This window comes from Ornithorhynchus anatinus, chromosome 19, assembly GCF_004115215.2.
Source record: "Ornithorhynchus anatinus isolate Pmale09 chromosome 19, mOrnAna1.pri.v4, whole genome shotgun sequence".
NCBI lineage: Eukaryota > Metazoa > Chordata > Mammalia > Monotremata > Ornithorhynchidae > Ornithorhynchus > Ornithorhynchus anatinus.
The window spans coordinates 28,130,703-28,152,941 of NC_041746.1; the positions used below are offsets into that span (position 1 = coordinate 28,130,703).

Below are 22,239 nucleotides of genomic sequence, written 5' to 3' on the forward strand. Positions count from 1 at the left end.
CTTTGAGGGTTCTCTGTGGGTGCATTTCTGCAGGGGAGGGGGGAGGATATTGAGTGTCCTGTGTGTTGTGTGTCTGTATTTGTGTGTGGAGGGGGTCTTTGAGGGTTCTCTGAGGGTGTATTTCTGCAGGGAGAAGAGTATATTGAGTGTCCTATGTGTTGTGTGTCTGTATTTGTGTGTGGAGGGGGTCTTTGAGGGTTCTCTGAGGGTGTATTTCTGCAGGGAGAAGAGTATATTGAGTGTCCTATGTGTTGTGTGTCTGTATTTGTGTGTGGAGGGGGTAGCTGAGGGTTCTCTGTGGGTGTATTTCTGCAGGGGGGGGGAGTATATTGAGTGTCCTGTGTGTTGTGTGTTTGTATTTGTGTGTGGAGGGGGTATTTGAGTGTTCTCTGAGGGTGTATTTCTGCAGGGAGGAGAGTATATTGAGTGTCCTGTGTGTTGTGTGTCTGTATTTGTGTGTGGAGGGGGTCTTTGAGGGTTCTCTGAGGGTGTATTTCTGCAGGGAGGAGAGTATATTGAGTGTCCTATGTGTTGTGTGTCTGTATTTGTGTGTGGAGGGGGTAGCTGAGGGTTCTCTGAGGGTGTATTTCTGCGGGGGGAGTATTTTGAGTGTCCTATGGGTGTGTATTTGTGTGTGTGGGGGGGAGTATCTGAGTGTCCTATGGATGTGCATTTGATTGTTCTGTGTGTGCATGTGTTTTGTGTATGTGTGTTTGTGTGGAGGGGGTACTTGAGTGTTCTCTCTGTCTGTATTTCTGCAGGGGAAGTATTTTGAGTGTTTTGTTTGTGGGGGGTATTTGAGGGTTGTGTGGGTGTGCCATTTCAGTGTTCTCTGTGTGTGTGTGTGTGTGTATTTGGGGGCTGGGGGGGGGATTTGAGTGGTCTATGGGTGTGCATTTGATTGTTTTGTGTCTGCATGTGTTGTGTGTTTGTGTGTATTTCTGCAGGGGGGGAGTATTTTGAGTGTGTGTGTGTGGTGTGTGTGTGTATTTGTGTGTGTAGGGGGGTATTTGAGTGTTCTCTGTATGTGTATTTCTGCAGGGGGGGAGTATTTTGAGTGTCCTGTGTGTATTTGTGTGTAGGGAGTATTTGAGTGTTCTGTGTGTGTATTTCAGCGGGGGGGGGGAGTATTTTGAGTGTCCTGTGTGTATTTGTGTGTGTGTGTAGGGAGTATTTGAGTGTTCTCTGTGTGTGTATTTCTGCAGGGGGGGAGTATTTTGAGTGTCCTGTGTGTATTTGTGTGTGTGTGGGGGGTATTTGAGTGTTCTCTGTGTGTGTATTTCTGTGGGGGGGAGTATTTTGAGTGTCCTGTGTGTATTTGTGTGTGTGGGGGGGTGGTATTTGAGTGCTATCTGTGTGTGTATTTCTGCAGGGGGGGAGTATTTCGAGGGTCCTGTGTGTGCATTTGTGTGTGTGTGAGTGTTCTGTGTGTGTGTGTTTGTGTATATTTGTGGGAGGGGGATTTGAAGTGTTCTGTATGTGTGCATTTGAGTGTTCTGTGTGTGTTGTGTATGTATATATATCTGTGGGGGGCTATTTGAGTGTTCTCTGTGTGTGTATTTGTGTGAGGGGGTCTTTGAGTGTTGCGTGTGTATTTTGGGGGGTGGTACTTGTGTTTTTTGTGTGCGTATTTGCGTGTGTTGTGTGTTCTGTGTGTGTATTTGCGTGTTGTGTGTGTGATGATAATAATGATGATGGTGTTTGGTAAGCGCTTACTATGTGCCAGGCACTGTTCTAAGCGCTGTAGTATATTGTTGGCAGCCCCTGGCAGAGGGAGGAGTGGGAGCTTGGAGACAACAGGAGGACCACCCCCCCCCCCCCAGCTCGGGTCTAGGTGTCAGAGGTCGTGGGTTCTAATCCCACCTCCGCCAGTTGTCTGCCGTGTGACCTCGGGCAAGTCACTTCACTTTCCTAGGCCTCAGTGACCTCATCTGGAAAATGGGGATGAAGACTGGGAGCCCCAAGGGGGACAACCTGATGACCTTGGATCTACCCCAGTGCTTAGAACAGTGCTTGGCACATAGTGAGCGCTTAACAAATACCAATATTATTATTATTACCTTGCTGAAACTGCCAGGCCTCGTGGGAGGGCGGGCACAGCTCCCAATTTCCTGCCCAACCCCAACCTCACGTTTCCCTGCTCGACCCTGAGGTGTGAACTTGGCTTTTCAGTAGCCCCCGGGCAACCGTTATTGCTTATCGCCCCTGGGAGAGGAATTATCAAGTCCCTATAATAATAATGTCGGTATTTGTTAAGCTCTCACTCTGTGCCGAGCACTGTTCTAAGCGCTGGGGTACATACAGGGTCATCGGGTTGTCCCACGTGAGGCGCACAGTCTTCATCCCCATTTTACAGATGAGGTCGCAGAGGCACCGAGAAGTCAAGTGACTTGCCCCAAGTCACACAGCTGACAGGTGGCGGAGCCGGGTTTAGAACCCGTGACCTCTGACTCCTAAGCCCGGGCTCTTTCCACTGAGCCACGCTGCTTCTCTGCACAGCTAATAGTATTTCTTGAGCGCCCGTTGTGTGCAGAGCGCTGCACTAAGCGTTTGGGAGAGCACGACAGATTGAATATACACGCTGCCTGTCCTCAAGGAGTTTGCAATCTAACAGGTGAGTCGGGCACTCGATTTCTCTCGACTGTGAGCTCGTTTTAGGCAGGGAACCTGTTTGCTAATTCTGCTGTTTTGTACTTTTCCAGGTGCTTACTACAGTGCTCAGCGCATAGTAAGCGCTCAATACCACTGCTCGATTGCAGGTGGAAGTACTAGTGTGTCGATCTGACCGTGTACCCATTGTAGGGCAGGGATTGTCTCTGTTGCCGAATTGTACGTTCCAAGCGCTCAGTTCAGTGCTCTGCACACGGCGCTCAATAAATACGATTGAATGAATGAATATGTGAATGAGGGCTGAGTGGGGAACAAGCAACAGGTTCTGAGTTCCTCTCTGTTTTGTATTGCATTTTAATGTATTTTTCTATTATTGTATTATTAGTAATTTGTATTGCGTTATTATTACTTTTACATTGCTTTCATTACTTTTATATTATAATAATTTTACTACTGTTGTTATTAGTAAGCTCTTACTGTAGGTCAAGCACAGTTCTAAACACTAGGCGTAGTTAGAAGTTAATCAGGCTGGATCTAAACACCGGGGGTAGTTACAAGTTCATCAGGCTGGACACGGTCCCTGGCTCACAATCTAATTTAGGAGGGGGAAACAGGTATCAAATCCCCATTTTACAAATGAGGAAACTGAGGCACAGAGCAGTTAAGCGGCTTAATCAAGATCCCCCATTAGAGAGATGGCAGAGCTGGGATTAGAACCCAAGTCCTCTAGCTCCCTGCCCATCTTCTTCCCACTTGGCCTCGCCTCGGATTGAGGAGGGGGGCTTGTCCGGGCTCCAAAATGCACAATTTCCTCTTCTCCCAGCATTTTCCACACCTACTTCAGGAGGCGTTTTCTCTCCCGTGCTCCTTGGGGGGCTGGGTCCGCAGCAGTCCAAGATGAAGTGAGGATTCCGGACGGTCAGTTTGGCTCGGGGGGACCAGTGGGATTATACTTTATTCTCCTCTCCCAGTTGTTTTTGTTTATCGCAGAGCCTCTCATTTGTCTGGAGGGGGCTGGGGCCCGTCAGGGTAAATTTCTCCTCTGCTGTTTCTCTGGACTTTGCAGGTTAGTGACCGAAGCAATGTTTCCTTTAAAGTGTGATTACTAACACCGGCAAGGTGACTGATCAATCAGTGGTATTGATCGAGTTTTTGCTGTATCCAGGGCACTGTACTGGGAAAGTACGATGCTCTAGAGTTGGTAGACGTGGTCCCCGCCCACACAGCGCTTGAGAGAAGTTGTCAGCTGAAAGATGTCGCCTGCTCCATTCGGCCTGAATACAGAGGATTTCTTCGGGGTAGCAGGACCCTCTGGATTGTTTTGGGTCCCCCGTACCCCAACTTTCAGGTCTGGGTCGCTACATCCAGCCACGGAACTCGGAATGAGGATCCTTGGCGACAGGAGGCCGGACCAATGTCAGCAAGTCCAGACACGCGGCCTCCTGTGTCCTTAATTTCCGATCATTCTGGATATAGGCCGGTTGTGGGGCTTTGAAGGACACAGTCTTCAGGTGATTTCATTTTTTAAAAAGCTTCCTACAGCTGAAGAGCCTCACTCCCTGAGTGAGGCAGGTGAGAGCTCCATAAAGAAAGTCCATGCAGCATAACTGGTGTGAGCCAATAAAGGTGAACCTAGCCATTTTATATCTCCTGTGCTTATTTGGGAAGGAACAGGGGGGATTTGCCTTGTTCCGAGTCACCCGGCCATGCGGAGGAGAAAGAGGATTTCATCTTGGAGATGGGACAAGAATGGGCATGTTTTATCGGTGCTGAAAGTTATCAAAAGGCTCTTATCCTATGTGAAAAGGCCAAATTTGGGGCCATCCCAGGGGATGAGGGCAGCCAGAGCCCAGTGAAGACCGAATCCTAAACTCCTACTGGATGCAGGGCTCTGTCCTACGTGCATGAGAAGGACAGTAGACTCACAAGATACGAGTCCTCATTTCCCTGCCCTCAAGGTGTTTACACTCTAAGGGAGATCACAGATAATCACAGACAATGACTCTCCCCTCCTTCAAAGAAGGTACATCTCCTCCAAAAGACCTTCCCTCACTAAGCCCTCATTTCCTCTTCTCCCACTCCCTTCTGCCTTTTCTTTGCACTTGGATATGCTCCCTTTATTCACCCCTCTCTCTGCCCCACAGCACTTGTGTACTTATCCCATCATTTCTTTTTTTATGTTAATATCTGTCTCCTCCTGTAGACGATAAGTTCGTGTGCAGTGAACTTGTCTACCGATTCTGTTATATCGTACTCCCAAGTGCTTAGTGCAGTGCTCTGCATAAAGTAGGCACTCAGTAAATACCATTGATTGATGTCAACGTCCCAGGCGTTTAGATTGGATCCCGGGAGCAGCCTGATTTCCCTCCCGGGTTCCCTTCTTTGCTGGAATTTGGTCTCAGATGGTTGCCCTGGGGGCTGTTAGGTGGCTCTTCCTGGTTTATTTGTGCATTCAGGTTCGGACTTAATTGGTAGGAGAAGCTCCAGCCTCACAGAATCCTCCACTGTGCGAGGTTTGGAAGAGTGTTCAAAAACCCCAGCAGGTTGGGGTGCAGGGGAGTGTAAATCTCCTTCTGAACCCTTCTGCTGCTGGGCACTGGGATAAGACTTGAAAGTTGCATTCCCTGGAGGGGGATAGTTTATATTTCAGCCCAGTGGGACCCAAGGTGGGGGAGAGGATCCCATTGGAATTAAAATGGCCTTAATAGCGCCAGCTTTCTCGGTTCTTTTGGAAATCAAGATAAAAATCAAAGCCAGGATGAGTTACGACAGGAGAAGACGCAGAAAAGCTGCAGAAGTGTTTTTGACATCCACGTTTAGAGCGGAAGCTTGTTTAATGGTTTAAATAGTTCTTAATCTTTGGAACGACTTGGCCAAGAGTTATAAGATGCCTAGTTAAAAGCTTGTCACTGAAGCTTTTGTTTTGCCATTTTTGCTGTACTAATCTAAGCAGTGTGGGAATTAGAAATGAATTTCAGTGAGAGCCCCTGGCACCGGTTAAGCTTTGTACATTACGGAAAAGAAAAATATTGTACTTCAAGAAGACAGTAAGCATCTTGGGCCCCAAGTAAGTATTCTGGGTAGGGCTCTTTTGAGGCTCTTCATCACTACTATACAAAGAAAAACCAAACCAGCTGACACTTTGGGTGTTCCAAGGTTGAAAAAGGTTCCAAGGTTGAAAACATTCTTGGTGTTTGGATGGACTTGAGTCAGAAAGTCGGCTGTCAGACACACCGAGATGTGAGCCAGAGTGTTTTGGTATTAAAAATGGGTGAAAGTAAACACTAAACTGCACCCTGAAGTTCTATAAGGGCCTTGTAAAAGAGTTGGGTGGAAGAGTGGGAGACATTTTAGCACCTTTTTAAAAACAGCATTTGATCCATCCGGGTAAAATACTTCAGAAGGGCCCAAGATTGGCTAGAGCGGGTGAATACTTAATTGCTGAAGGATCTGAAGGCCCTAGGGGTTGGTGGCAAGACAGCGCATCCAATCGCATCCAATCCCGTGTCCCTCCCTGAGCGGTGGGACCGGTACTGTTGTTCCCCTCCTGACATCTGGTCCAGTGGTTAGGGATGGATTAGCTTAACATCCCTAATTTTGCAATCTGATGACCCGTTCTGTACTGCTTGTCCTCGCCAAGATATTCATACGTTCCATCCGTACGACTTCCTGAGGGAAAGAATTCCAGTCACGTTGGGTGAAGAAGCGTTTTCTTTTGTTGCATTTGAACTTACATCTTGCCGAGAGGGTCATGGAAGGCTGCTGAACCAAGAGATGAGAAGCGGGAGTTAGAAATGGTGCCCTAAGCAATCTCCTGGTTGGCTCACATTGGCAATGCTGGCCCCTCCTGCCACCTTCAAGCCTCTGTGGTTGCCCCGTGCCCTGCTAGTGTGAAATGGACCGACCACACACTTTGTGGTTTTGGGCACTTGAATCATGTCACCTCGTGGCCTTCGTCTTTCCAGCCTGAAGAGCTCTAACCCTTTTAGTCCCTTCTTGCTTGGAAGGAGGCAAGGGGGAGGTTTAAATAGCAGAAACGTGGAATGGGATTCAAGGCAGAGGGCAGGGAATATATCTGTTGGTTGTTGTATCGGACTCTCCTAAGCTCTTAGTACAGTACTTTGCACACAGTAAGCGCTCAATAAATACGATGGATTGAATGAAGAGGAAGCAGCAGTAGTGGGAATCGCAAAATCTGCTGGCTCTAAGCCCTGACCGAGTTGGCCTCCAGGTACTTTTCTGACACTGCTTGTTTACGAACACTGAAATCAAAACAGATTGAATGTGGGATTGAAATCTTCACAGGGGCCGAGGATGGGTGTACTTAGGCACACAAGTGCAAGAGGCAGTTGTTGGCTTGATATAACTTGGGGTGTGGAGAACTGATTGGCAAAGGTGGGTTGGAGCAGGTGGGATTTTATTAGGAGGGCCTTGGAGGAGTGCAGAGTGTGGAGAGAAGGATGTGCCGAGGTCTGGTTGGGGGAATTCCAGGCCAGCGGGGCGACAGCGTGAGTAGCAGCATGGCCTCGTGGACAGAGGATGGGCCTGGGAGTCAGAAGGACCTGGGTTCTAATCCCGGCTCTGCCACTTGTTTGCTGTGTGATCTTGTGCAAGTCACTTAACTTCTCTGTAAAATGGGTGTGAAAAACTGAGCCCCATGTAGGATGTGGACTGTGGCCTACCTGATTATCTTGTGTCTACCCCAGCACTTAGTACAGAGCCTGGTACATAGTAAACTCTTAACAAATGCCATTAAAAAAAAGGCAAGGTGAGATTGGGGTACTCCAGGAGCTAGGCTTGGGGGTAGTAAAAAGAGTGAGCTCCAGAGGCCAGGGTGATTTCTGAGCATTTGTATTCCCTGGAGAGACATCAGGACCTTCAACTTTAAAAATGGAGCTTGAGTGTTTTTTTCTAAATACTAACCGATCTAGACATGGAATTTTCATGATTTATTCTCTAGCCCTCCTTTATTCAGCGGAGGCTGGAATAAGGCCTGGACCTAAGAAATGATATTTTGCACAAGGATCCCCTCCTCACATAGATTTATAAGCTGAAATTCAGCAGAGATGTCACAGCAGCCTCTGGGGGGCTGAGCGCTGCTCCTCTCAATTATTTTTCTCCAAGCTCGCCTGTCAGTGGCATTCTCTTAAGGAGACAAAGAGTGGAGCCTAACTGCTTTTGGAAATCATCTTGAATTTATAGCTATCGCTCCTCTGTGGGGTTTGGGGAGTGGTTGATTTCTCAGGGGTGCAGACTCCAGATTTCTATTATTTTGACATTTCATGGGAGCATTTTATTTAGTGTGTGGGTTGTGGACAGGGAATGTGTCTACCGACTCTGTTGTACTCTCCCAAGCGCTTAGTACAGTGCTCTGCACATGGTAAGCGCTCAGTAAATACCATCGATTGATTGAGCAAACCCATCAGTCTTTAGATGAGGGGAAACTGAGTAATTCCCGAGACCCCGTACCAAAATCCGCTGTATTGCTGTGGCATTCAGGGCACCATCAGTATCGTGCCAACATTAGCGACTATTGGTCTGCTAACCAGCATAAAAGGGCTCCACCAGAATCATAAATCTTAAAGGAAAAACTCTAGGATCGATTCTAATTTCCCCATAAGTCACCTGCAGAGCAATTTCTCCCCAGAACAAATGGATCTCATTACATTTGGATGTGATGTCATTTGAAGATCATGAGGACAGTTGCTTTGCTGTTCCCTGCAAAGCCATCTCGAGGGAGACGAATCGGGGTCTAGTGGATAGAGCACGGGGCCGGGAATCAGAAGGACCTGAGTTCTAAATCCCAGCCCCGCCACTTGTCTGCTGTGTGACCTTGGGCAAATCACTTCACTTCTCTGTGCCTCAGTCATCCCATCTATAAATTGGGGATTAAGATGGTGAGCCCCATGTGGAACATGGACTGCATCCAACTTGATTAACGTTTACCTACCCCAACACTTAGTACAGTCCGGGGCCCATAGTAAGTGCTTAACGCATATCATTAAAGGAAAAAAAAAGTGAAGCCTTCAGGGTTCACAAAGTTCTGATTCCTGAAACTGTCCTACAAATATAGTTTTGAGAAATAAAAGGGATTATGTCTAATTTTCCTGTAACACCAGGGTTGCTGTAATTCCATTCACTCATGCAGTTTTTTTTTTTCCAGTAATGGAGCTCGCTAGACCCAATCAGTTTGACATTGTCAGTAAACATTCCGTAATTCCATAACAGCATTCTACCCAAAATGTATGGGGAAAACCTGTGTTGTGGTAGAACTATGTGGGTCACTTTGCCTCATCATTCTTTTTCCTTTTTTTTTCTGAGCAGCTCATGATGAGTGACTCTTTGGGGGTCCAAGTCTCCCAGTTTGAAAAGTCCAAGTAAGAACTTGAGGAGAACTTGCTTCCCTCCGAGAAGTGGATGCCTACCTTAGCCTAAGCCAGTTTGGTTTTTTCTCAATCTGAGTTCAAATGCCATAGCCAACAAGCTGTAGATTCTCATCACAGCTCCGTCTCAGATTTTTTTTTTTTGGCCAATTCACTGGCCACTTTTTTAAAAAAGAGTTTCCTTTGGTCGGGTGAGCACTGGGCGAAAGGCGTCAGTTAGCTCTTCCACTATATGCTGGTCAAGCAGATTCAAATTCCCCTGGAATCTGGGATTATTTCTTCAGAGCAGAAATGCCACCCATGAAATGGGGCTGGAAATTGGCAGGCCAAATATGTGACCTTTTGGAAAACTGACTGGAACTTCACCTGCCACATAGGGAAATTGAACCAGAGCAACCTACCCTCCTCTCCCCTCCCCCTTTCCCTCGCCTCTCCGCTGTCAATAGGCCAATTGCACATCAAATGGTAGATTTATTGAACTCTAAAATATTGCCAGGAATGGGCAGGCCTGCGTTACAATGAATTAGTGTAGCTTGTTGGTTAAACCAGAGCCTGAAAAGTTTTGAATCAGTTCCACAAAGCTCAATCTTTCTAGGTTGCAGTTTTGTAATCGATAAAATGGGAATAGCAATCCTAACTCCTTTTTCTTCTTTCCCTCTCCCTTCAGTAGGAAACGAGGCTCCATGGAAAGAGTAGAAAATCCAGTCCCAAAGCTGGGAGGTAGAAAATTCAGGTTCTAATCCCAGCTCTGGGACTGTGAGCCTGGGAAAGTCACTTACCCTCTCTGTGCCTCAATTTCTTCACAAGTAAAATGGGGATAAGATACCTGCTTTCCCTTCCTCTTCAATTGTGAACTTCTCAGGGCAGACGTATCGTGTCCGACCTTAACGCCTTGAAACTACCCCAGGGCTTGGCTAGTGTTTGACGGATGGTAATATATCATAAATAAGTCGTAGTTATTGTAATTATAATTATTGTTACGAGCAAGGAAGAGCTTATGGGGAAGATGTTAGGAACCGGTTCAGCAAATTTAAGCTGCTCTTGAAGGGTACAAAATACATTCAGAGAGGGCAGGTGGTCTTTGGGCCAAGTCCAAGCTTGGGAATCCAGTGATTCCCTTTCCGATTTTCCACCCGCACCCCGTGTTCCCAGCAGGATACCCTTGGTTTTCAGTACCATGGCCAGCCGCCAGCAGAGCCCAACCCGAGGGCTGCCCCATCTCTGCTTGTTCACCAGATCCCGGATAATCGAGAGCAATGGAGCCGGGAACTAGCTGGATTGAAGTTTGTTTGTTGTCCCAGCACAACGTGGCCCTCTTCCTCAGAAAAAGCTTTATCATGTTCCAGACCTTCTGAGAGAATCAGAACCCTCCCAAACCCCCGGTTTTTCCATTCCTAGCGTGTTCCGGAGCAAGCTCTTTAGCTTAATTTAATTTAAAACACGGGCAGATCTCGGTGCCAGCCGAATCAGGGGAAGGATTAGAAATTGAACTGGCCAAGTGGAGACTGCAGGGAACTGCAGGTCATCTGCAGATAACTCAGATCTTGCTGATGGAAATGATTGGTTCGATTCAGATGCAGACTCAGTATCTGGCGGATGGGAAATACAACCAATCTCTACTCCCCTGTTTCTATAAATCCCCTCTCTCCCGCAAAGGGTCACCGTCCCTGGGAGGCAGAGCTCGGTATAGTCACGGGATGGGGGGAATAGAGGCAGCGTGGCCTCCAGCGCTTAGAACAATGCTTGGCTTATAGTAAGCACTTAACAAATACCATAATAATAATAGTAGTAGAGAGGGCACGGGTCTGGGATTCGGGAGACCTGCGTTTGGCACTGGGAAAGTCACTTAACCTTTCTATGCCTCAGTATCCTCATCTTTAAAATAGGGATGTGATGCCTGTTCTCTCCTCCTCTTAGATTGTGAGCCCAGTGTGGCGTGGGGACTGTCTGCTTAGCATCTAACAAGCGCTTAATAAACATCACGATTATTTAACCGAAGGGGTATAACCCAAGCATTTCTTGAACGGGCAGTCTGTTGCCACCTTCGTGGGCATTTCTCCATCCCAGTGCGACTCCCGCTACCTCCGTACCAGGGGCATCTCAGCCGAATCACCCTTGTGAAGACCCTAATGGTATCCTCATCTTCGCCATCGCCCCCACCCAGTCTTCATTAAACACTTAATTACACCTAAACCATACTCGTGAATCAGTGAAGCAAGAGCAAACACTGGTCGTGGAGTGCTCTAAGAGCACCCTGCCCTTACAGAGCTCCCAGTTGCAGCTGGAAACAAGACCCCTGTAAGCCTTGGTACAATTTTGGAAGGGTTTAGTCTTTGCTTTCTTCTTACCATGGCCGCTTTGTTCCTCGAGCTATATTTCTCCTCCTCCAACTTGGAGGAGGGAGATTTTTGGAAATATCTAGGTTGTGCGTGTGCCCTTCTGAGATCACAGTGCTCAACTAAGCCAAGGCTTTGGAAACTCATTTCTGGCAGCGAGAGGATGATGTTAACTAATTTTTTTTTAAAGATTTCAACTGTAACCTGAGCTTACCTGTTGGCTTGGGGGCCCGCTGCACTGTTAGAACAAAGAACTCGCTGTGCAGGGATCCTGGCTGAGGTGGACCAGCGCTGGGTCTGCTCTTGCCATTTCCTTCCCCCGGACACATGGCCAGGATGCTTATCTTTTTTATTTTTATGGAATATGTTAAGCGCTTACTAGGTGCCAGGCACTGTACTGAGCACTGGGGTAGAAATAAAGTAATCAGATTGGACACAGACCAGGACCCTCATGGGGCTCACAGTCTTAATCCCCATTTTACAGATGAAGTAACTAAAGCACAGAGAAGAGACTTGTCCGAGGTCACCCAGCAGACAAGGGGCAGAGCCGGGATTAGAACCCAGGTCCTTCTGACTCCCAGGCCCATGCTTTATAATAATAACAGTAATGATGATATTTAAGTGCTTACTATGTCACTGTTCCAAGCGCTGGAGTAGATACAAGGTAATCACGTTGTCCCATGTGGGACTTACAGTTTTAATCCCCATTTTAGAGATGAGGTAACCAAGGCACAGAGAAGATAAGTGACTTGCCCGAGGTCACACAGCAGCCACTCAGCGACGAGGCCATGTGAAGCAGCATCGTCTAGTGGAAAGACCGTGTGTTTGGGAGTCCGAGGAGCTGGGTTCTAATTCTGGCTCTACCTCTTGCCTGCTGTGACCTTAGGCAAATGACTTCACTACTCCGTGCCTCAGTTTCCACACTTGTAAAATGAGGATTCGATACCTGTTCTCCCTCCTATTTAGACTGTGAACCTCATGTGGGATGGGGACCGTGTCCAATCTGAGTAACTTGTATTTGCCCCAGCACTTCGAGCAGGGCTTGACATATAGTAAGTGCTTAACAAATATCATTATTATTATTATTATTATTATTATTATTATGATGTTCAGGTGCCCTGTCATTTTTCCTGGCTCAGACTGCTATGGGGTCTTCCAAGCTGTAAAGTGATGCTCAGGAGGGCTCGCTTCTTCCTTCCTTCCTTTGTAGGATTTCTGAGAAAGTGAGGCACATAGCCAAAGCATGGGAGCAGGAGCAGGTTTAAATTAATAAGAATAATGATTGAGGTACTTAAGCACTTACCGTGGGCTAAGCACACAGGGCTAAGAGCTGGGGTAGATTCAGACAGTTTCTGTGAGCCTAAGCAGGAGGGAGAACAGGAATTTTATCCCCATTTTACAGAGGAGGAAAATGAGTTACAGAGAAATAAAGTGACCTGCCCAAGGTCACACATCAGGCAAGTGGCAGAAGCCGGGTCTCCAGCCTCCCAGGCTTGTCCTCTTTTACACTAGGCCAAATTGCTTGGCTTTGAGCAATCAGTAGCATTTACTGAGCGACCATGGGGAAACACCCACTGAAGTTATTCCCAATCTGTCCTATTTCTGGCAAGGTCCTTGTTGAAAAGAACAACTTCAGTAGAGGATAAATTAATGAGTCCTTGCATATCTGAGGCCTGGATAAGCCTTGTTCACTTCTGAGTGAAATTGTTGTCGTCTGGGGTTATGAGTTATTTGGGAGAAAGAAAAACAAAACAAAACCACCCCTCAGAAGTTGCTCCTTTGTACTTTGGAAAAGCAAAACAAAACTATCATTGTTTTTCCACAGGATAATTTCCTCTCTGCTGGTGGTATTTTATCTAGCTCAGATGCCTGCTTTCCAAAGGCAGAGAACTTCTATGGTTCAGATTACTAAAACTTTTTGCAGTTCTCTTCTGAAAGGGGTTTCCTTAACCCGCTGAAAGATCATCTTCAGAAGACCCTCACATAAACCTCCTCACCTCTCAGATGGTTTTAAGCAATGCAGTCTCCCTCAACCTTCCTCTGGCATTCTGTTGTTTGACTAGGTGGTATAGGAGTGTCATCCGATATGCAGGAAAGCCTTTATTTCAGTGCAGAGGCATCTGTGGGGATCTGTAACTATTTACAAGGGGGCCCGTAGTCACTTAACTTCTCGGTGCCTCAGTTACCTCATCTGTAAAATGGGGATTAAGACTGTGAGCCCCATGTGGGACAACCTGATTCCCCTGTGCCTACCCCAGCACCTAGAACAGTGCTCGGCACATAGTAAGAGCTTAACGAATACCAACATTATTATTAACATTATTAAAAATAAAGCTGTAATGCTGTAATAAATTCACTGCTATGTATTAATTGCAGCAGTACTGTCAGTCATTTTTTTGAACTACTAGTGGCAGGCAGCATAGCCTAGTGGAAAGAGCCCGGGTCTGGGAATCAGAGGACCTGGGTTTTAGTCCCGGTCCATCCCCTTCTGCTATGTGATCTTGGGCAAATCGTTTCACTTCTGTGCCTTAGTTTCCCCATTTGTATAATGGAGAGTCAATACTTGTTTCCCCTCCTCCTAAAACTGTGAGCTCTGTGCAGGGACTGTGCCTAATCTGTTTATCTTGAATCTATCCCTGAACTTCGTAGAGTGCTTGCACATAGTAGTTCTTAATAAATGTAATTTTCTTATTGTTAGCAATAATAATAATAATAAGCACCTGCTATGTGCATAGAACTGCATTCACTACTTGGGAGAGTAGAAAACCATTAGTTGTCTGGAGGCCTGTTCTCAAGGAGCGTACAACTTATAATGCAATTCAGTACAGTTAATTATAGTCTAGTAGAGTAATTACTGCTATATTATTAATATGGTAATTACAGCATTATCATATAGAATCATCTATTATGTGATAATTCCATAATATGATAATGCTGTAATAAATACAGTAATACTCTAATAAATACAAACCGGCAGCTACAATATTACTATAATAAATTCCATACTATAATTGTGGCATTATTATAACAAATACAATAGTTCTACTTTACAATTCAATAGCATTTTCCCCTTCCAGAAGCTGGCATTTTTTTTTTAACCTCAAGTTGCTCACTCATCCCCGTGACCTCTCCGAAGCCACGAGTATAAATTTCTCTGGAACAGACCTGGAAAGGGCAGTGTTTGCAAATGGGTGGGACATTCAACTCTCTGGATGGTTCCCAGTGAGGTCGGGGGGAGAGGGTACAGGTGTGTTTTTTTATTTTTTCCTCAGGCTTCTGAATTTGAGATTGTAAAGGCTGACCAGGTGCCCAAATCCAACCTGAGTGAATTTTCCTCTGGCACAAAGGGCCATTTCTTAAGAAACAATGTACTGAACTGACGGCAATAACGTCTTGAATTTCTAAGTCCCTTATGCATTTTTTTTCAGGGTTCTCTGACATAAATGATCCCTTGGTGAACATTAATAAATGAATTTAGGAATGGGGAAAGAACTGGTATAGTGAAAATTGGGCTGGTGGGGGTGAATTGAATTAAGAATGTAGGGTCTTTGGGATCCAGGCAGCTGACTCTGTCATCCTGAGGGGTGGTCATGGGGTGCAGGCCACCACCCTCTCTACTGTAAGCTCATTGTGGGCAGGGAAAGTTCATTCAATTGTATTTATTGAGCACTTACTGTGTGCAGAGCACTGTACTAAGTGCTTGGAAAGTACAATTCAGCAACAATTAGAGACAATCCCTATGCAACCACAGGCTCACAGTCTAGAAAAAAGCAAATGGCTTGTATGGGGATCGAACCCATGACCTTGGCATTATTAGTACCATGCTCTAACCAACTGAGCTAACCAAAAAGTGATTGTTATATCATACTCTCCCAAGCACTTAGTACAGTGCTCTGCACACAGTAAACGCTCAATAATAGTCAATAAATAAATTGACCGACTGGCTCATTTTCCGTGAATGAATGTGGTTAGGGAGAGAACTTAGAGAAACAGAGTAGCAGTCAGCCCCGGGTGGAAGAGATGGGGTGAGGGAGCTCTGCTGCCTGCGGTGCTGGAGATGAGGGAAGGGAGAGAAACAGTTTTGTCTAAGGGCAGCTATTTTCCCATCTAAAAACAGGCAATGTAAGGATGTTCCCTTCCTAAGAGGGTTTGTTGTTTCAGATTTGTGGGGATTTAGTGGTCTTGGAAGTGGGAAACGCTGCTGCTCTTGAGAAAAATATCAGTGCATTTTTGATCAAATGAGTAAAGGAAGAAAGGGACTCATCTGGTTTGTAACACAAGTTGAGGAGGTAGTTCATAGGCCTAAATTGGAAGGGAGATGCAGGTTTGTGCCTCTGAGCTGGCACTAGGATTGATTGATTGATTGATAGCTCTAGGGTGCTGGACGGTTGGGGGGGTGGGCAGGCGGAGAGGGAGGTGGCCTTCCCATCACTCACCTGATTGATTTAAGCCGTAGTTTTGGGGGACCTGAACAAGGAAAGAATTCCTGAAGACGTGTTCATTAGTCTTCTCCCTCCAGAGTTGTTGGTAGCGTTGAAGTAATTTTTAGGTGTAAAGATGGGCAGGATTCTGGGTTCCCGGCGCTTCTCCACTCATCAAGAAGGAAATTTCAGTCCCAAAGCTCTGAGAGGCTCTAATCATGTAGTTCCATGAAGCAGGGGATCGAAGGCCTCTGATGACTCAGTTACGAATATTTATGGGGGGAATCCTCCTAAATTTGTCCCTGTCCTTACTGGTTGAATAAGGAGAATGCTGTTTGAGTTCCTTCTGTAAGCTTGTTGCATCTATGACATCCTACCTCTCCCTAGGCTAAAAGATTTTCCCTACTTCTCCAGCCACCTGACCCGAGATTCCTACATGGGGTGTTTTTTTATTTTTTAATTGCTATTTTTTGAATACTTATTATGGGTCAGGCACTGTACTAAGCACTGGGGTAGATACAAACTGATCAAGTTAGACAGAGTTCATGTCCCACATAGGGCTCACAGTCTTAATCCCCATTTTCCAAATGAGGGAACTGAGGCACAGAGAAGTGAAGGGTCACCCAGCAGACAAGTGGCAGAGCTGGGATTAAAACCCAGGTCCTTCTGACTCCCAGGCCCATGCTCTATCCAATAGGCCATATTGCTTCTCATGTAAGCATCTTATGAACAGTGCTTGGCAGATAGTAAGCGCTTAAAAATACCATAATTATTATTATTATCATGCCTACAAACTGTTGGATTGTCCTCTCCCAAATGCTTAGTACAGTATACGGCGAGTCCTCAATAAATACCATTGATTGATTCCAATTGGAGTTTTGACAATTTAGGAACTTTCCCTTTAAAATCAGTTTTTGAAAGTGGCTGTTGTGCTATTTCTTTTTCACTTGTTACCTGATGATGGGTCTTGTGTTAACCTCCATGCCGTTATAAATTTGAAATGTGATGCAATTTTGTGTGTGTGTGAGAGATAGAGAGAGAGAGAGAGAGAGAGATGGAGATCAACTACTCCTGAATTCAGGATGTTTATGGTGAATTTGTAGTGTATCTCCACAATTCAAGTCTTGTCAGTAAGGCTCAAGGTTTGTCCACAGGAACATTTAATGAAGTGTTGTTTGGGAAAACTTGGTGGCTGGCCTAAAATTTTGGTTGTCATTAATCTAACATTTGTAAGTGTGAAAAAACATGCTAGTCAGTACTAGAGATAGACAACACTCTTCTCTGGGTATTTAAAAATGAAATGCATTGGTCAGCAGTCAAAAAATATGCCCTTTTAAATTATCCATTGTTTAAGTAAAATTCACAGGGGAACTTAATGTCATTAAAGGTAATGGATTTAGGTGGAAGTGTCTGTGCCAAAATTGAATTCGTTGTGTGTGCCAGGCAGGAGCGCATTTGGAAAAATGATAGCATTTTTAAAATGTGCTACTTCCTGTGGGGATTAAGATATGTCAGCACGGGCACTGACACAGGTGCGGGCTACATGAATTGCCGCAAAGAGGACTTGGTCATGATAGAAACTTGCAAACAAAGGCATTTCTGTTTCCTGAAGCTTCCTAAGCATATATACACATCATCGATTTGAAAGATCTGATTTCCCTGTGCAAAACCAGCAAAGACAGGCCTGCTATACAGTTTCCTTTAAAAATCAGTTTCATTTCCCCCCTTGAAAGCAGCAAAGATTTTCCCATTTCATTGTTCCTTTTACTGTTCCTTGTAATTAATTTGCTTTCCTGTCATCTCTCTTTTTCCTCTTGGAAAAATAGTGCTACATTTAGTAAAGCGGCTCTCATCCGATCAGGTTTTCTAAAGCTCTAGAATTCCTTGCTCTGACAGCTCTTACTCTGGTCTCAGTAAACACCATCTATCTAGTGGGGAAACCATCATGGTTCTTATTTACTCAGATTATAGCGAGAAAGAGATGAATGAGAGGACTGACTGGAAAACCAAAACTTCTAGCAAGACACTGCTTCCTGTAGCGAGGTGGTCTATAAAATGAGTATATCTTTCTATTTCTCGATTCAATTTTATAGCTCTTTTCCTCCTGAGGGGCTTGCTTGGGTTAGGTGGAGCCCCACGTGGGACAGGACCTCTGTCCAACCTGCTTAACGTCCGTCTACCCCATAACTTCACATAGTGCCTAGCACATAGTAACGTAGACCATACAAAAAATAAAACTTGGAGGAAGGGGGCATTTTTTAAAAATCTGAAATCAATTCTGCTTTTTGTGATGCGTTTTCACCTCAAAGACATTGTGGAAGTTTTTGTATTGACAAGAATAAAACCTCTGCAGATTTCCAGGCTAAATAGCCTGGATTCCCCACAGTTGGACCCAGAACCATGTGGGTGCTGAGACTGACTTGCTTGGTCGGAAGTTCTAGGTGCCAACTCCCCAAATGCAGTTCCTGGCACAGAGGAAGGTAGCAGGAAAGACAGGATAGCAGTAGAAGATCAGATCATGGGGAGATGATAAGGGAAAACAGAATATGAAAGTGGAACAAACCCAAAAGAAAATGTCACAGAAGAAAAAAACCCAGTCAGAGGATACCGTACTAGGCTATAAATTCCCTGCGATGATAATAATAAGGTAGGAAAAGCAGTCATCATAGGAAAAGTGGGAAAAAAAACCAGAGGGGAGAGAGAGCAAGGAGAAAGAATGGGGGTAAAGAAGGAGGAAAAAAAAATCTGTTGGCATAAACTTTGCAGAAATGTGTATTTTTCCCTAGTGTTGTAGCAAAATGTTTGGCATGTGTCCATTCCCTGAAAATCGTACGACTGTTATTTTAGTTGTAGTGATGAAGGTAAGGACGTCTGGGCCGTGGTTTGCCGAATATGGTGAGAATGAGCCGGTTGGAGGTTGTCAGGTGACCAGAGAGCTGAAAATTCCACTTTTGTAGCGTGAGGCAACTACTGCACACCTTGGAACATCTGAGCTTTAGTAATTGCTCCTTTGTTCGGTCAGTGGATCCGGCTTGCAGCGACTCAAGGAGAAAATACCCACTTAGGCTAGGAGCATGTGGTTTTGGGGGTGATTAGAGGCCTTCCGGGGTTTGCCTTTGGCACTCTGCCTCACTGTACACAAAAGCCTCACGTCCTGGATTCTTTCCCACCGCCCTCACTGGGCTCTCACTTGGGGATTAGAAGCGGCTGTCCCTGTGGCGATGGAGGCAGGTGCACGGAACCCATCGAGTCAGTTAGCAAACATGAGCGATTTACAGACTACGCGGCTGACTGTCCTCGGTACTTTTCACACACCAGCCGGCCGGCACGCGGTACGGATCGCGTAACGGATTCCTCTCTGCCTCCTTTTCCTCCTGAGAGTGGTACTTATCTCTTCTCCTCAGCCTCTGATTTTTGTTCCCAGAATGCGCCGTCTTTCCTCGTGTCTATCAACTCTGTTGTACTCTTCCAGACGCTTAGTGTGGTGCTTTGCCAATCAATCAATGGTATTTACTGAGTGCTTACTGTATGCAGAGCAGTGTACTAAGCACTTGGGAGAGTACGGTAAGGCCAAGTCGGTAGACCTGTTCCCTGCCCACAAGGAGTTTACAGGTCTAGAGGGGGAGACAGTCATTAAAATAAATTGGATGTGTACATAAGTGCTGTGAGGTTGAGGGTGGGGTGAATAAAGGGGACAGATTCAAGTGCAAAGGTGACGCAGAAGGGAGAGGGAGTAGGGGAAATAAGCGCTTCGTTGGAGAAGGCCCACAGTAAGCATTCACTAAACACCATTGATTGATTGAAAAGGTTGTCATCTTTCCAGTCTTGGACAGAAGCCTCTTGGATTCAAGTGGCACCTCTGCCTCTAGACTGCTTAGGCTTTTCCGTAATCTCTGTTTTATTTATGGCATGTATTAAGCACTTTTATTAGCCAAGAATTGTGCTAAGTACTCACTCGGGGAGACATATCCCCATTACACAATCTATGACTCAGTCTGTTCTCTCATACCTTTAGACCAAAAAATAGTTTACTCTTTTTAAAGGTGTTATCTTTAGGGGTGCTTGTTTGAATCCCATCCTCAGCTCCTCAATTCCCTTATCGGTACTAGGCATTCCCAAATATCATTTTACCCACCACAGGGATAGAGACTCCTCTTTGTGCCTGGAAGAAAGGGAGAGCTCCTCAGACTAGTTGTCCCATGAATAAAGTACCACCAGTTCTCTGCCTACACGAAGGTTATGTTCTTGATGTCTTCATGAAAATTCACATCACGACCAACGTTGTGCACATGTGCTCACCGTGTCACACGGTGACCAGACTGACGTGCTTTTGTAACCTTCCTAAACTTCTCAATAGTGCTCTCTCCAAAAGGTGTAGCTAAACGGGCTTTGTGGGAGAGCTGACTGTATTCATCTATTTTATTTCAGCATTTTCACCTGCCAAACCAGAAAGTCAGAAAAAAAAGCACCCAAAACCAACAGAAGATGACTTATTGGCAATCACTTAGCCAGTCTGAGGGTTGCTGAGAAGTTGGTTTTGAGAGCCGGGAGTAAGCAGCAATAAAACAATCACAGATTCAAAATTGATTTAATTTTCTTTCAAAGTTTTGGCAATGGTTTTGTTGCTGTTACTGTGGCTTTGATCTAAGTCTTAGCCCATAAAATCAGCTGCAGGGAGCAATCGGTTTCGGGAAACTGAACGAAAGGTTTTGAAGTGTTCGGGCAGCGTTCTCCACTCGACCACAGCCCACTTTTTGACACATACACATAACCGTGAGTCATTTCAGGGACACCTTCCAGGATCGCAGACTGAAAACGTGACTTCCTGTAAACAGGAAGAAAAAGGAAAATGCATTCCTTGGCATGAAGGAACACACCCATCCCTAGCCTAGATCGCTCTAGAAATCAAAGCCTGCCTCAGTCTTCGAGCGTCATTCGATAAGCCGAGAGCCGAACAGCCAACGATTCCAGACTTGCTTATTTCAGAGGATTCTCTGTTAACTTTGTTACAGGCAGGCGCATGACTTGAACACGTGCACGGAGGTGACACCGAGATCCTCCGTCGGTCCCCTGGAACAGAGCCAGCGAGGAAACGGACAGGCAGGGCCGGGGGCCTCCAGCCCCTGCCTACGAGGTGAGCAGGGGGTTCTCGGGGCATCGGCAGGGTCTCCCACTGTTGGGAAGTTTGTGTGTAGAGAGGAAGTGAATTTAACCGACCGAAAATGTCTGTGACCCTTCCGTCTGTTCGCTTTGCTAAGTCAACCTCGTGATCCTCTAAAATGCTGAAGCCCAAGAGAACAGAGCCGTTTGAACCGATTCCCAAAATGGATCACATTTCCAGGAAGCGAAAGGTTGGTTTTAGTTGCCTGAAGCTAAGTCAGGAGACACCTATGTGGTTTGCTCCCCTGGCTGGGAGGAATTGGAACGAGCCTGCAGCGGTAGCCATTTCCCGAGGCAAACTTCCACACGGCATATCCTCCCTTTGCCTCAGTTTACACTTTCCTGAGCTTTTGAAAACCATTATCCCCCTGAGAGCAGCTGTGCCAAGATGTGGGAGGTGGAGTGGTTTTGTGGAACGCGTGAATGAGGAAGTCAGGAGACCTGGCTACTAATCCTAGCTCTGCCGTGATCCTAGGTAGGACCCCAGGCAAATCAAGTACCCTCTCTGAGACTCAGTTTCCTCCCCTGTGAAATGAGGATAATACCAACTGCTTTATTCTACCTCATAGGTCTTGGTGAGGACAAGGGGAAAAATTTTTGATGAGCAAATGCTTTGGAAAAATTTAAATGCTATACTAATTCAAGATACTGGTGCTTATAGGACAATCAATAAATGATCTTACCAAGCTATACATATTACACGTGGCCTTTTGCCAGCTTTTCTGCCTTAGTCCTTCTAAAAGGAAGACAGAATAAACCACAGGCTGTTAAGTAACTCTGGCAATCCATGCAAGTTACAAGCTGAAAGTACAGAAGAAGGTGAGATATATATCTTTATTGCTGAATTGTAATTTCCAAGAGCTTAGTACAGTGCTCTGCACACAGTAAGTGTTCAATAAATATGATTGAATGAATATACACCACCTGCTCCATTACAGAATGACGTTTGAAAAATATGTCTCTTCCATGAGAGATTCCGCCGGCCAATGTAGATTCCAATGTGCAGGCTACAGTGTAGGCTGTCCAGTTTTTCACCCAGCTCTGCTTCCCCTGGGGATATAGCCTGGCCCCAGCTAACCCCACCTTCTCTCTAGGGACCCCGGGAAGATGGGTTTCGTTCCTGGCCATTCTGTGAAGTGCTCAGGGGAATGAGATTGTGAGTCCCATGGGGGAACGGAGGGCCTATTTGAACAGTTATATTTGATTCTCTCTCGGTGCTTTATAAATAGTAAAGACTTCCTCAATACCCCAACTAACCAACTGAGGTAGAGATCTTGCACGTGTCCAAGTTACCCAAACGGGCCTGCAGGAGTTCAAGGTGAAATTGTG

At 45.8% G+C, this 22,239-nt stretch overlaps 2 protein-coding genes across 3 annotated transcripts in view; one reads left to right on the forward strand and one right to left on the reverse strand.

The window, feature by feature from the left end:
* The window catches only part of RRAGD (Ras related GTP binding D), a 79,382-nt gene that overhangs the window by 34,901 nt on the left and 22,242 nt on the right, over nt 1-22,239 (reverse strand).
* ANKRD6 (ankyrin repeat domain 6) overlaps nt 1-22,239 on the forward strand; it is a 79,271-nt gene that overhangs the window by 420 nt on the left and 56,612 nt on the right. For both annotated transcript variants that reach the window (XM_029047182.1, XM_029047190.1), the window contains exon 2: nt 20,763-20,884. The gene's annotated coding sequence lies outside the window, so the exon portion shown is untranslated. The remainder of the gene's footprint in view (nt 1-20,762; nt 20,885-22,239) is intronic.